Source organism: Leptonychotes weddellii, chromosome 4 (assembly GCF_054177405.1).
Source record: "Leptonychotes weddellii isolate Sample4059 chromosome 4, ASM5417740v2, whole genome shotgun sequence".
Classification (NCBI taxonomy): Eukaryota; Metazoa; Chordata; class Mammalia; order Carnivora; family Phocidae; genus Leptonychotes; species Leptonychotes weddellii.
Genome location: NC_138372.1, coordinates 149,442,501 through 149,455,960, shown reverse-complemented (window position 1 = coordinate 149,455,960; position 13,460 = coordinate 149,442,501). Strand labels below are relative to the sequence as shown.

At 34.8% G+C, this 13,460-nt stretch overlaps 1 long non-coding RNA gene across 1 annotated transcript in view; it reads left to right on the top strand.

The window, feature by feature from the left end:
- LOC145721153 (uncharacterized) overlaps positions 1 to 10,473 on the top strand; it is a 22,795-nt gene extending 12,322 nt beyond the window's left edge. Inside the window, exons 2-3 of the long non-coding RNA XR_014144618.1 lie at positions 9,817 to 9,858; positions 9,977 to 10,473. This is a non-coding gene — a long non-coding RNA (uncharacterized LOC145721153). The remainder of the gene's footprint in view (positions 1 to 9,816; positions 9,859 to 9,976) is intronic.
- The last annotated feature ends 2,987 nt before the right edge of the window (positions 10,474 to 13,460 follow it).

Sequence of the window (13,460 nt, the reverse complement as noted above, 5' to 3'; positions counted from 1 at the left end):
CTTTTAAAAGGTAGCTTTCTCTTTTTGAGGAGAAAGGGTGATTGACTTTGGTGGAGTTCTCAGGAGATGTGCTGATTGCCTTGTGCTTTGAGCATCAAGCAAGAATACTGTTCATGAAAAGAATGGTTTTTGCCAACACAGCTCACTGCTTTGGAACTCTACTGAATCCTCTGTTCAAGTTTTGAGTAACTCACTCAAACATTGACATTAAGGCTAGTAAAAGGGAAAGGAATTTAGAAATAATTTTGTGCTGATCATATGTAATAAAAGCCCACATTGAAATAAAGCAAGCATCCTCATTCTCTAACCAGGTATGAATGCATATTTATTACTCCTAGTTCCATGCTGTGGACTTCAAAACCTAAAATTTATGAGTGATAGTTGGAAAAACTTTGGGGATGATGATAAAACCATGTATTTAAAATATCCCTCTACTGGGAACTATAGGCAAGGATTTATGGTTCTTCAGTAGAACACAATTGCTGTTCTAAATTATCTACTCTGATGAGATTTACTATTTATTATGGAAGCCACTTTCCTATATATATCATTGCCTCTGCCATGGCATATAAAGGAGGAATGTAGTAAAAATAATCAATAGAATAAGTTACCACATTTTAATTAGTCCTTATTTATTTCCTGAGGGAAATGATAAAAATTTATTGGCGAAGATTCAGAGTAATTAGATGCTGTAAACAGAACATCAGAGACTACTTGGAAATGATTATCATGCATCAGTAAACCACAAAAGAGGTCAAAGAAATATGTATGTGCTACATACAGATACAGGCGAAATACATATTTTTAAGGAATTTGAAAAGAGGCTCACTTTCCTTTTCTTCTTCTCCCTCTCCTTCTTCTTCCTCTCTCTTCTTTAATGTTTAGGAGCTAAGAAAATAAGTCTTAGTATTACTTATCATTACTAATAAAATGGATATAAATATGCATGGGACAAGAAAAGAACAAGTTTTGCCTTATTCCTTCTAATATAAGGTATATTTTGATTCTCTAAAAAGTGATTTAAAAAATGGAAAGAGAAAGAATACTACCCCACTCTGTTCTCAAGCATTTGGATATACTGTTCTCTCTGCCTGAGACACTCTTTCCCCCAAGTCTTCCCTCAATACATTTAAAGTTCAAACTGTAGGTCTCAATTTAAAGGTCACTCCCTGAACTCCTAGACCAGTTCTATGCTTTCATAATACCCTTTGTTGGTTAGTTGCATTTTTCATTTCAGCTCCACTTTCTGTCCTTCCCTTGTTCTAGTGTATATTTCAAAGGTCTTAGCTCTTGAAATTCATATTTTCATTATTCCTTTTTCAAAAAAAAAAATCTCCCAGTTGGTTTGGCTGATAGAAGCTCTAGTGGAAGCTTGGAGGAAGAAACAGGGTATTTCTCCTCCTCTTCCTCTTTGCTCTGGGCAATGTTTCTGCCAGTTAGCATGTCTCCTACAAGACTACAGTTGGTTCTCACCAGGTCACACATCCATGGATTCTTATAATTCCCTTTGCTCCATCAGTCCCTCCAATTCTAGAGCAATAGCAGCTTCCTGCTATGGCTCATCTTTGGTTGACACACAGTCCCATTTTGCCTTCTCAGCTTTTCTAATACCTTTGTGGCCAATTCCCTGTATTAAAGTCCATCTCTTGAATTGCTTTTCATAGGACTTGTTTTGCTGGCAGTAATCCACTGATAATTATATTATACTTTCATTATCTATATTTCCGATCACACTTTTACATAGTGATTTAAACTGTTTTCCCAGCTAGGCTAAATTGCATAAAAAGAATTGTGTTGGTTTCCTTTTTATATTTCCAGTCTTCAGCCTAGATCTTGACTTACAGAAGTCAGATAGTATTTGTTGAAGGAACAAAGAAATAAAGGGAGGGAGGAAAAAAGAAAGGAGGAAGGCAATTTTAACTATTTTCATATTTATATTTCATAGTAATAAAAGAGGATTTGAATATATGTATATCAGGACAAAATACCTTTCCCTTAAACAATCACATAACTGATGTGAGGCTAATGTATAGAAGTAACAGAGAAAAGAGTAATCTTTTCTGTGTTTGATAAGCCTAAATTGTGATTGAAGAGGCAAAGTGGAAAATATAAATGTCTGTGTTAACTAAGCAGAACAAAAAATTTCTTGGGATATGTGAAAAATAATTAGCCAGATTTCAAAATTTTATCTTTATTTTAAAAGTTTTATAATGGGCAATTCTTTTTTTTTTTTTTTTATTGTCCAAGGAAATTCAAAACAAGTCATGTTTTAGATCACTCAGCATCTGCTAAAATCTCCTCCGCTCATGCCTTTTTTCTGTACTATAGAGGCTGGAAAACGTTGAGCTACATCTGCATTTCCCAGAAACCCTTGACATAGGCTGTCAATGTCTTGTGCAAGATTTGAATGAGGAACTGATTTTAGTGGGAAGAGAAGTGACAGATCTAACACATCTTGCAGGTGCAGAGTGACTGGCAGTCAAGGTAGCTGGGGTGACTTCTGATCATCAGGCCATGGTTAAGTTTGTGTAACCTGGAATCAGCACTGGGATCATAACTTCCTGACTGTAACAGAGATACCAATTCCTTACATGAGTCTCTTGTGGTATAAGATCTGAAAGTTGAACCTGGAAGCTGCTCCAGTCCTACCAACAATGTTTAAACACCAGATTACCATTTGTACTTAAAATAGCTAGAGTGTTTTCTGTTACCCAGAATTGTGAACCCTGTTCAAACAGAACCAGAATGCATTATTATCTTTATGTCATAATGAAAGTAAATTCAAGCTTATGTACACATTTAATAGAAAATTAAGGCATGTTTGGAAGGAAATCTAAACATAGGGGTCAAGTTTTGCCTGTTTTTGGTAAAATCTGAAAGGTAAGGGTGATGGAGACATTTTTCACAGATTCAAGAGCTGGATACTCACTGAACTAGACATTAAGGTAACAATGGTAAGGGGCAACTGGCCAGCTCAGTTGGAAGAGTATGCAACTCGTGATCTCGGGGTCATGAGTTCAAGCCCCACGTTGGGTGTAGAGATTACTAAAGATAAATAAATAAATAAACTTTAAAAAAGAAAAAAGGTAACAATGGTAAGCAAAGGCAGAAATGGTTCTTGTTCTTGTCATACTGTTTAAAGAGGAATATATATATATATATATGTTAATATATATTAATCTTAGAATATTCAGTTCTTAGGATCTTAGAGAATTACACAATTAAGTGTAACATTGCAATTAATGTTATGAGGGAAATTTAGTTTGGTATGAGAATGTTTAATGAGATGGTTTGGCTACTTCAGGGTCAAAGAATATTACCTTCAGAAGAAGGGTATTAGCTGATATGTTAGCATGGTTTGGATTTAACTCAAAAACATGAGGGGAGAAACAGAGGGCATGCCAGGCAGAGGTAACATGTACAAAGCCTCACTTCTGCATCAACATGGCATGATTCAGGATGTGAAATCAAACCACTGTTAGAGCACAGAAAACAAGGGGACCTGGGCGAAGATGTCCAGAGAGAGGAGGCTAGGTAAAATCCCACTGATGCGGGGTCATGGTGGTCTTGCTAATAATGCGCGCCATTGTTCTAAGCGCAATGGAGGACAGAAAAATTAAGAAAGGTAATCCCCTGTTTCTGTGTTTTAGAATATAAAGATCTGGTTCGTACAGCAAATAATTATTGGAAAGAGATAACAGGGAATATTTTTCTTCTAAGCACATTTAGGACTAAATGGAGCTGGTTCTTTTACTTTTTGTCTTTATTTGCTCTGCCTCTGCCTTAACCACCTTGTTCTTTTAGTTTTGGTATTGTTGTTTGGTTTTAATGTACTTTCACTAATTGGCTTTTCTTGTTCCTAGCTTTTACTCTGTATCTTTGACAGCTGAATACCTATTTTTGAATCAAACATTTATTTTGACATCTTTTACTTACTACTTATTCTTTTACTTCCCTACACTTTTCATTATTTTAATTTATTTCTATTTCTTAGTTTTGTCATTAATGATATTTCAAATTTGTTTTATCCCCATTATTGTTTTGGACACAGTTAAAAACATGAGAATGTTTTGGTAGTCTGCATGATCAGCTGGCAGGGAAGGTTTTCAGAGATAAGAAAAAATAAATTTCCCTGAGTTGAGTAAGTGTTTAGTTAGTTTGAAGCATAAATCATCGTGGAGATGCATACAAAAATAATGAGGTTTTTTAGATGTTTTAGCCAGTGACTGTGATTTTATATCCTAGCTTGTGGTGTTCTTGTTGTTCTGAAATATAGATCCTAGTATTTGTTTTATTATAGTTTTGTTATACACTGCCTGGAAGCTTTTTAACAGATTTTGGATTTGTGTTAATCTTTTTAGTCACTGGTTAATGCAAAAGAATCTTACTGTTATCTTAAGCAGAATGCAATTCAATAAAGTGTATGTGAGGTTTTCTGTATCATTCAAACAACAATCTATAGAAATAGAAAAAAAGGGAAACCCCCCCCACAAAAAAAAGAAAAAACAGAATGTAGTTATTTCTATAGATACCTTAATCCAAAATAAATGTGTGAACTTGATATATACTGGTTACTTTCTTTCACAAAGCAAACTAATAAAGTAGCTTTGAGAATACTTTTTTTCTGCTCCTGTTTGAACACCTGCAACATCCAATATTCTGAAGTTTATCAAAAATTTACCCAGTTCAAATGTGGAGAAAGTTCTGCTATTTCTTGAAACAGTTCAAAATCAATGACAGTGGTAAATTGAAGAACTGAAGGGAGAAAATTGTTAATTTTACACAATAGCCATTTTTTTAATGGAAGTCTATAGAATTGCTCACTGTTAAAAGAAATAATGATTTAAAAAGGATAGAAATATAAAAAGTTTGAGAAAAGTAGAAAGTGCAAAATAATTGATCCTGTCAAAATTGTAAACTTCAAAAAATCAGCTACTTTGGTAACCTGACAGCTGTGTGTTAGAAAATCCAAATCTTATCTTTCCACACAAAAGACTCTGATTTACAACTTTCCCAGAAGCTAACGCTTGTTTCCATAGAAATATCTTTAGTTTCTTCATAGAATTAAGATTCCCTTAAGGACTTCAGACCTATTGTGTTTCTAGTTTAAGAAAAAATGCAAGTGACTTTTTAGTGAAATGAGCCAGTACCATGTTTGGCTTTTAAGGAAATTAATGAAAATATCACAGAAACATACTGTACCTCCCATTATAGGACTTTTCATAAAGTCTAACATTCAGTTTAAATTGATTTTTAAATGCGTATAACTCCTTAAAACAAAGAACTTCAAATGTAGTGAAATATAGGACATAATTTCAGAGAAAATAAAAATGAGACAAGTAGAATTTTCTAATACTTTGTGTTCTGTCTATGTAAGAAATGGGAAGAATGTTAATTTAAGATGGATGATGCACATACTGGTCTTACAATAATATTTGTTTAAATAATTATTTATACATTAATATAAATATGTGAATAACAGTATCAATAGTTTTGCTATTTAAAATATTTACTTCAATATACATAGTATTTTTTTAAATTTTATTTTATTATGTTATCACCATACATTAGTAGTGTTCCATGATTCATTGTTTGTGTATAACACCCAGTGCTCCATGCAGTATACATAGTATATTAAGAATAAAAGTAACACGAAAGCTTGTGCACTCAAAACCCAGGTAACAAGCATAGCTACATTTTAAATATAATTTTTCAACAATGAAATCTGGAAGTGGAGGTAATTATCTCTCATTGCTCACATAAGTAAACAGAAATTGTGCCTGCTTGGTAAGTTATGACAGGGGAATTTTTTTGCCTTGTTTTATTTTATTGTCCAGCTCAAATTAATATAAATAAGTAATTTTGAAATTTTTACTCTTTCAAATAACTTTTATTAGTTGGGTGGATATTTGAGAACCAAAGATCCGGTGCTCTTTAGGTATTACTTTATGTAAAACATGAGATTACAAATTGTATTTCCTAGTGGTTGTGACTTTAATTTTACAGAGTTCTACCTTTTGACATTATCTTTGTTCTTCCAGTGTTTTATTTTGAAAAATTTTAACAGCTCAGAAAAGTTACAAGAAATGGTACAATGAACCGCACATACTCTTCACCCATACCCATCAGTTTTTAACAATTTTCCTCATTTGAACTTTCAGTGTGTGTGCGTGCACGTGTGTGTGCCTTTGTATGTGTGTGTGGGTTAGTGTCTGCGTTTGTACATGTCTGTGTGTATGTGTATGTATTTGAGAGTTGCATATATCAAGATTTTCACTCTTAAATATTTTGGCATATATTTCCTAAAAATGGATCATAACTACATTATATTTATTATGTTAAAAAATTAATGTTGATACAATACTATTATCAAAAATAAGATCCACATTAAAAATGCATCTGTCTTAATAATATCCTTAAACCTGTATTATTTGACTATGTTTTTAATAATCCAGAATCTAATTAGCATACCTTCTTTCAGTTGTCATATTTCATTGGTCTCTTTGATATAGATTTTCCCTGGCTCTTCTTGTTCTAAATATTTCATGAAATTGACATTTTTGGAGAGTCCAGGACAGCTTTAGTTTTGTTTTAATATATGTTTGTTTTGTTTTGCTTAATTTCCCTTGATTTGCCTTTTTCTGATTGTTTTCTCAGGCTTGAAATCAAACATTTTGGTATGAATGCCACCTAAAGGATATGGTATCTTGGTTCAGCACATCAGTGGACCCCTGCTGTAATTATATACCTTTTTTGGTGAGGTTAGATTCAGTCCTTTAGTTAAGGTGGTTTCCACCTCTGCTTTTTATATTCTCAATTTATTCTAATAGTGTAGCCATTTTTCAAATTTAGTCTTGATTCTCAGGCAGTTCCTCAAGGCCTACCTCCCAGTTGCTCTCCCTTCTATCCGTAAATTTTGAGGTCCCAGTATTCTGGGGATTCTACAGCCCAGTCTTCCTGTTACAATCCTTGAAATATGTTCAGTAAAGATACACTGTCTGACAATTAACAAGTATAGACTGAAGAACTAGAGGAATATGGGTTTTGCTGATGATCTAATTTACCATCCAAATTAAAGTATTTTTAAGAGTGAAGAAGATACTATGTATATCACTGGAGCAGATTCTAATACAAATATCTGTATTTGTTAGAGAATTGAATCCATTTTAGCCAAGGCAAACAGTTCAAGATTTGTTACAAGTGATTAGAAGTCCTGTAGAGCCAGTGGGTGGGCCAGAGAAGTGGGGAAGAAGAGTATTTCAGGAGCAATAATCCACATTCCAAAGCTTAAAGGAGGGAACAGTGGCAGCAGCTGCTTCTTCGTGACCAGGAAGCTGCCATCACTTCTGTCAGATTAGTCCTTCATTGCTCCTGTAATAATCCACCCCGGCCACGTGGATGCCTTGTGCTCTGTCTGGACATCCATGGAGCCACTAAGTGCTGGATTCTTGGATTTTGCTAACTCTGCTAAAAAAATAAAAAGCCCATGCGACCTTGCCTGCCAACAGAAACAGAAAGAACAGAAACAAAAGAAATAGCATAAGCAGCAGACACATTATGCTTTCACCATCAGAAATTCTGAAATAAAATTTACCCTCCCGTATTTCCCTGTAGGATCATCCCGAAGCTACTCTTGAGAACACTGCCAACATTGCACATTTGCTTGGCGGCTTCTTCTCTGTCCTCCTTTCCCAACTCCCAGCAGCTTTCTCCTGGGAGCACTTCCTTAATTAGATACTTGCCACCTTCGGAAAACCTTGTCTAAAAAATGACCTTGCCAAAGAGCACTTCCTCAGCCCCCCACACCACATTTACCCACTTACCTATAATGATGCCCATATGCTCAGCTATTATTATTATTATGTCCATATGTTCCTGCTATTATTATGATGATTTATGTTCCTCTCTAAGGCCAGACCCTTAATTTATCTTCTGAGTCCTAGCTTTTCTTGCCTACTGAAGACATCACTTCAGCATTTCCCTCTATCTTTCCCCATCTCTCTCCTCTCTCATCACAGGCATACCTTGGAGATATTGCAGGTTCAGTTCCAGACCGCTGTAATAAGGTGAAATTGCAATAAAGTGATTCAAATATTTTTTTTGTTTCCGAGTGTATATTGAAGTTATGTTTATACTATGCTATAGTCTATTAAGTGTGCAATAGCATTATGTCTATAAAAAATGAGCATGCCTTAATAAATATTGCTTTAAAATGCTATTATTTGAGCTTTCAACACATCATAATCCCTGATTGCAGATCACCAGAACAAATATAATAATAAATATAATAATAATGAAAAAGTTTGAAATATTATGAGAATTATCAAAATGTAACATAGAAACACGAAGTGAGCAGATGCTACTGGAAAAGCAGTTCTGATAGACTTGCTTGATGCAGGATTGCCACAGACCTCCAATTTGTGAAAACCACAATATGTACGAAGTGTGATAAAGCACAGTGCAAAAAAACGAGGTATGCCTGTACTTTTTAATTCCATGCCATATTCATTTTTTCCATATCTACCCACTCTCCCCTGTTTTCATTCCTTCTCTATCCAGCCTTGATTCTCTGATCTGCCGATCTAGTCTAAATGCTGCTGAAGTCCCAAAGCAGATGGACTTTGAGTTAATCAAAAGGGAGAGTATCCTGGGTAGGCCTGACTCAATCAGGCAAGTCTGTTAAAAGAGGATTCAGATATTTCTTGAAAGAAGAGACTCAGTATGAAAGATTCTATCATTCCGTGATAGAATGGAAGAGATCAAAATGTTGTAATAATTAAACATGGTCTGATTTTAGTCACTTCATGTTGATTCTACACTCTTTGGGGGGCTTGCCAGTACAATCTAGTATATTTGCAAGTACATGCAAAGATGCTCAATAGGAAACCTTTGGAAACGCATATGGATGCTCCTCTTCCAGCCCCCACTTCCCGTAAACCAGAAGTATTCAGATAGTGTAGACAGCCTCTTCATTCCATACAACCACAACGTAATCCAGGATTCTTGAAGCTTCTTTCTTATCTCTTGCATGTACGTGAATAAAAACATTATGTTATTCCCAGGACAGATGGAAAGCTATTTGTATCAAAGGTTTCAGAAATTAGTTACTGTTGATATGGAGATATACTAATTAGTTTTCATGAGACCAGTATCAACAGTAGGGGTTGAACTCTGAAAGGAGATAGGGCAGATTAGTTGATTCAATATCACGATACAGCGAAATGTAAAGAAAAAAGTAAATTGACCAGTCTTTGAAATTACGTACTTCCTTATTTATTTAATTATTTATTTGAGAGAGTCAGAGAGAACAAGCCAGAGTACAAGGGGGGTGGGGAGGAAGAGGCAGAGGGAGAGGGAGAAGCAGACTCCCCACTGAGCAGGGAGGCCCTAAGTGGGCTTGTTCCCAGGACCCTGACATGACCTGAGCCAAAGGCAGATGCTTAACCCACTGAGCCACCCAGATGCCCCTGTACTTATATTTTTTAAGCTATCATTATATCTTATGTTTTGCTTATTTCACAGTTTAATTGCTTTTTGGATTACATAGTAAAATCGTATAAAACAATGAAATCATGATTATTTTTTTTTTAATTTTCCTATACAGAAGGCAATTCACACTAATTGAAAGTAGTAATTAGAAATAACTTTGGAGTAGAATTAGTGAGAAATAGTTTAGTCTATTTTAGTCTAGACATTTTGAGGCAAGGACTAGGGAATATGTAAATGATTTGTAAATGTATTTACATAAATATATGTCATATATATATGTACCAGGGGGCAATGCTGTGTTTAATGCATTATTTTGTTTTCCTCCAGAGCCCCAATAAAGATATATTTCCCTAGACTCCTTCTATCCAGGTAAATCATGTAAATATTTCCGGTCAATACAATGTGGTTACTAAGTGATGTAATTACTTCCCTTTCTGTCTCTAAAATCCCCACACGATTCTCTGTGCTTCTTTTTCTCTTTCTATAGGCTGGCCAGTTGCATGGGATCCAGCTCAGGAGTCTGATTACCTGGTGAATGGTGGCAAAGAAAGGTAAAAAAAAAGCAACAATCTCTGAAATTACCTTTTGAAAGGGAGCTGTTCAGGAGAATCATCCAATAAGAAACATCACATTGGACTTTGTACTGGTTAGGAAAAACTTCTGTGTGTATGTGTGTGTGTATACATATATGTGTGCATGTATATACATACCACATATATACACACTTTTATTTATGACAAGTCACTGAGATTTTGGGTAGGCATTAATTTTGGTAAGAATTATAGAAACTGATACTTTGAAGTAGTGTGTTCCTATAACAGCAAGAACACTGATATCAGATTCTGGAAAAATCACTATCTAACAATAGAAATAGTAGAAAACAATATTGGCAAAATGGTTGCCTGTAGTAATTTGGGAGGCAGATTATAGGGATACTGATCTGTTAACTGTAGATAGGAAAGAAACGGAATAGTGTATGTTGATTATTACTAGCTACATTTGGTAAGTTAATGAAAGCAAATCTTCAGCTTGGGAAATCATTAACCAGTTTACAAGCAGATGTGAAAGGGCACAGAGAGAAAATACAGACATTTTGAGCTTCATTGGGTTAAAGAAATCAACATCTTCCAGACCCTAAATATTAAGAAATGCTGTTTTAGAAGGCTTTGTGAAACAAAAGCGAGGTAAATCATCTCAGCTAAAGAAAGTAAGAAAGTGACTCAGAACAAGTTAAGGTTGTGGTCCTCCTACTAATTATTATTCTGGATACCTTCAAGGTAGCTGCTGTAATTTCAAAGAGAGGGAATGAGAGTAGAAAGAAAAGGAATCAGGACTGGGAGTCTGGAAAAATCTAAGAAAAAACTTTGGGTGTGGTTACCAGTACATGGCAGAGACAAAAAGCAAATAGATCAGAAGCCCACTAGGTTTGACCGAATCATATTGCAAAAGAAAAAAAAATGTATGCCTGGTTTAATAATGCCTTTAATTCTTTAAGTTTAAAAATCCCTTGGGCCTGCAACTTTCCATGAGTAGTTGCAGGCTTTGAAAATTCCATGGTCCTGAGGTGAGGATGCCACAAATATACACACATAACATATATGACCAAGGAAAATAACGGACAAGAAGGAACCTACTCCAGGACAGGGTCAGGAGCCCTTGAGAACAGTGGGTCAAAGTGTTCTTTCCAGTGAGCAGAATCAAAGCAATATTCAAGGGCATCTTCAAGCTAAGGGTCAGGGGCATTCTTGATGTCTTCCAGTGGGATTTCAAAAGTATTATGGACTAGTAACTGTAATGCGTCTTCCAGTCTTATTTTTCCAAAAGAAAGTGTTATTGTAGTAGATTTGTCCCTATTCCACCATTGTGTACTGAGTCAATGAATGTGCATAAAAGTGGGGAGGGTATGGGCAGATAAGCTGTCTTTGATGTTTCCAGATTGCTGGACAAAGAAGAGCTACATATAAACTTTTCTTTGGCTTATTATTTTTATTATTATTTTGAATTATCTTATTATTATTTTGTTTATTATTTTTATTATTCTTTATTATTGTTTTCTATTACTTATTATGTGATATCAATAAATATGAAACACTATGAGCTACATATAAACTTGATGTGAAAGTTTGTACAAAAATAAGAAATCTTGAACTCTGCATTGGACATGGGGACTAGTGGGGACTTGGGTTGTTTCCTTGGGAAGATAGTGTGTGTCTTCTATATGTAGGAATGGCTATTGCATGATTTGTGATCAAAGGGGAGGACATGGGATAGAAAATATTCTTAAGTTTATGATACCGTTTTTCATTTTCCTTCTTAGAAAATAAGAAGACTACATTTCTGAATATATTTACTTTTAGGTGAAGATAAGTAGGTCTGGCTCAAGAATTATAGGCAGAAGTTCTGTAGACTTGGCCTCATAATCATCCTTTGTGATCTTCCATGCTCTCTCTTCCCTGCCTTCATGATTGAAGGCAAAGAATCAGGAATTTGTAGAGCCACAGAAAGGAAGGAGCCTGGATCCCTTTAGTTCATTACTTAGGGAAAGCTGCCCAGGAAATCTGTCTCGCTTAGGAACACCACCATCAACCATTGGGTGTGAGAGAAGTAAGTGCATATTGTGTTAAGCCATAACATTTGGGAGCTGTTTGTTAGAGAAGCAAGCTTTAATATCATGACTCATTATATATATAAAAGAATCATGATTTTCCATCATTTTACTCTTGCCCTCCTTGCTTCCAGATAACCTTTTTCTTTGATCTGATTGAAAACTTCAATCCCAGGATCTTCCTGGTTTTCATTCTCTAAGCATCTACCATACTTCTCTTTCTTTGGCACAAACCTTGCAAGTATGGTCTACAACTTCAAAGCATTTCACCACAACTCTCACATGTTTATACCTTGGTTCTTAATCTGCTTTCACCACTTTAGTCTTAAATATAACTTGCTGCTTTTTTGACTTCTGCTTCTGGGCCACTTATCCTAAACTGAAGATTTCAGCCTATGAAATGTATGGTCCCCAACCTCAGTTGGGTCCCCAGTACTGGGTATTGTTTAACATTCCTTACTTGCTTCTACCCCATCAATGTTTACCAATTTTCCAGACCTTTGCCAGTATTTTAAGTGAGTTATTTCCTAATCACTCCCCTTATTCTAAGTCAGAATCTTCTTTCATAGGAAACACTGAGAGTGTTAAGAAAAGATGTTCTCAACTTCCAACGCCTCCACATTTAAACTCAGTTTATATCGCTATTATATTTAAAAATATTTTTAAATTGGTTTAGGATTAAGTGAATTTGAACACTTAGTCCTCAAGTGTTACCTTGATTTTTATGGTAAATTTATTTTGAGCCATTAGTGTGGGGATTATCAAAAGCAAATTAAATGAAACATGTTTTGTAGGATCAATTTCTGTTTCAGTCATTAAATGTCACTTAGCATGGAACAAATTTGAATCAAAATGAGTAGATATAAAAAATAAAAATCAGACTGATGAATGAGGGCAGTGGACAGGCAAAGGGTAAAATCTTAGTTGCAGGAATCAGAAAAGAGAATATGACATATAATCAAAGATGAGGAATGATCTGAGAGACATAAATTTACTGCTGATTCAATGTTCACTGCTTAGTTGTGAATGTGGAAAAGATACTTGAATGGTTGGTATACTGGCTATATGTTTATTTTTTCCTTTAAGATTTTTATTCAAATTTGATAAATCTAACAAGCATGTATAGTAGATTTTTTTTTATCAAGGAATCTAGCAAAAATTTAAATAAAATTAAAATACAGCATACATTAAGGAAATCCTGACTATAATATTCAGACAGTTCCATATGACTATATTGCATTCTGCAATATTGGAGAAAAAAAGGAAGAACAGAATAAATTAGTTGTTTTTTTTTTTTCCTCACTGAAGTTAGGTGAGGCTATCCTGGATTTGAAAGTCAATTTGAGGATAAATATTCATGTTCTAC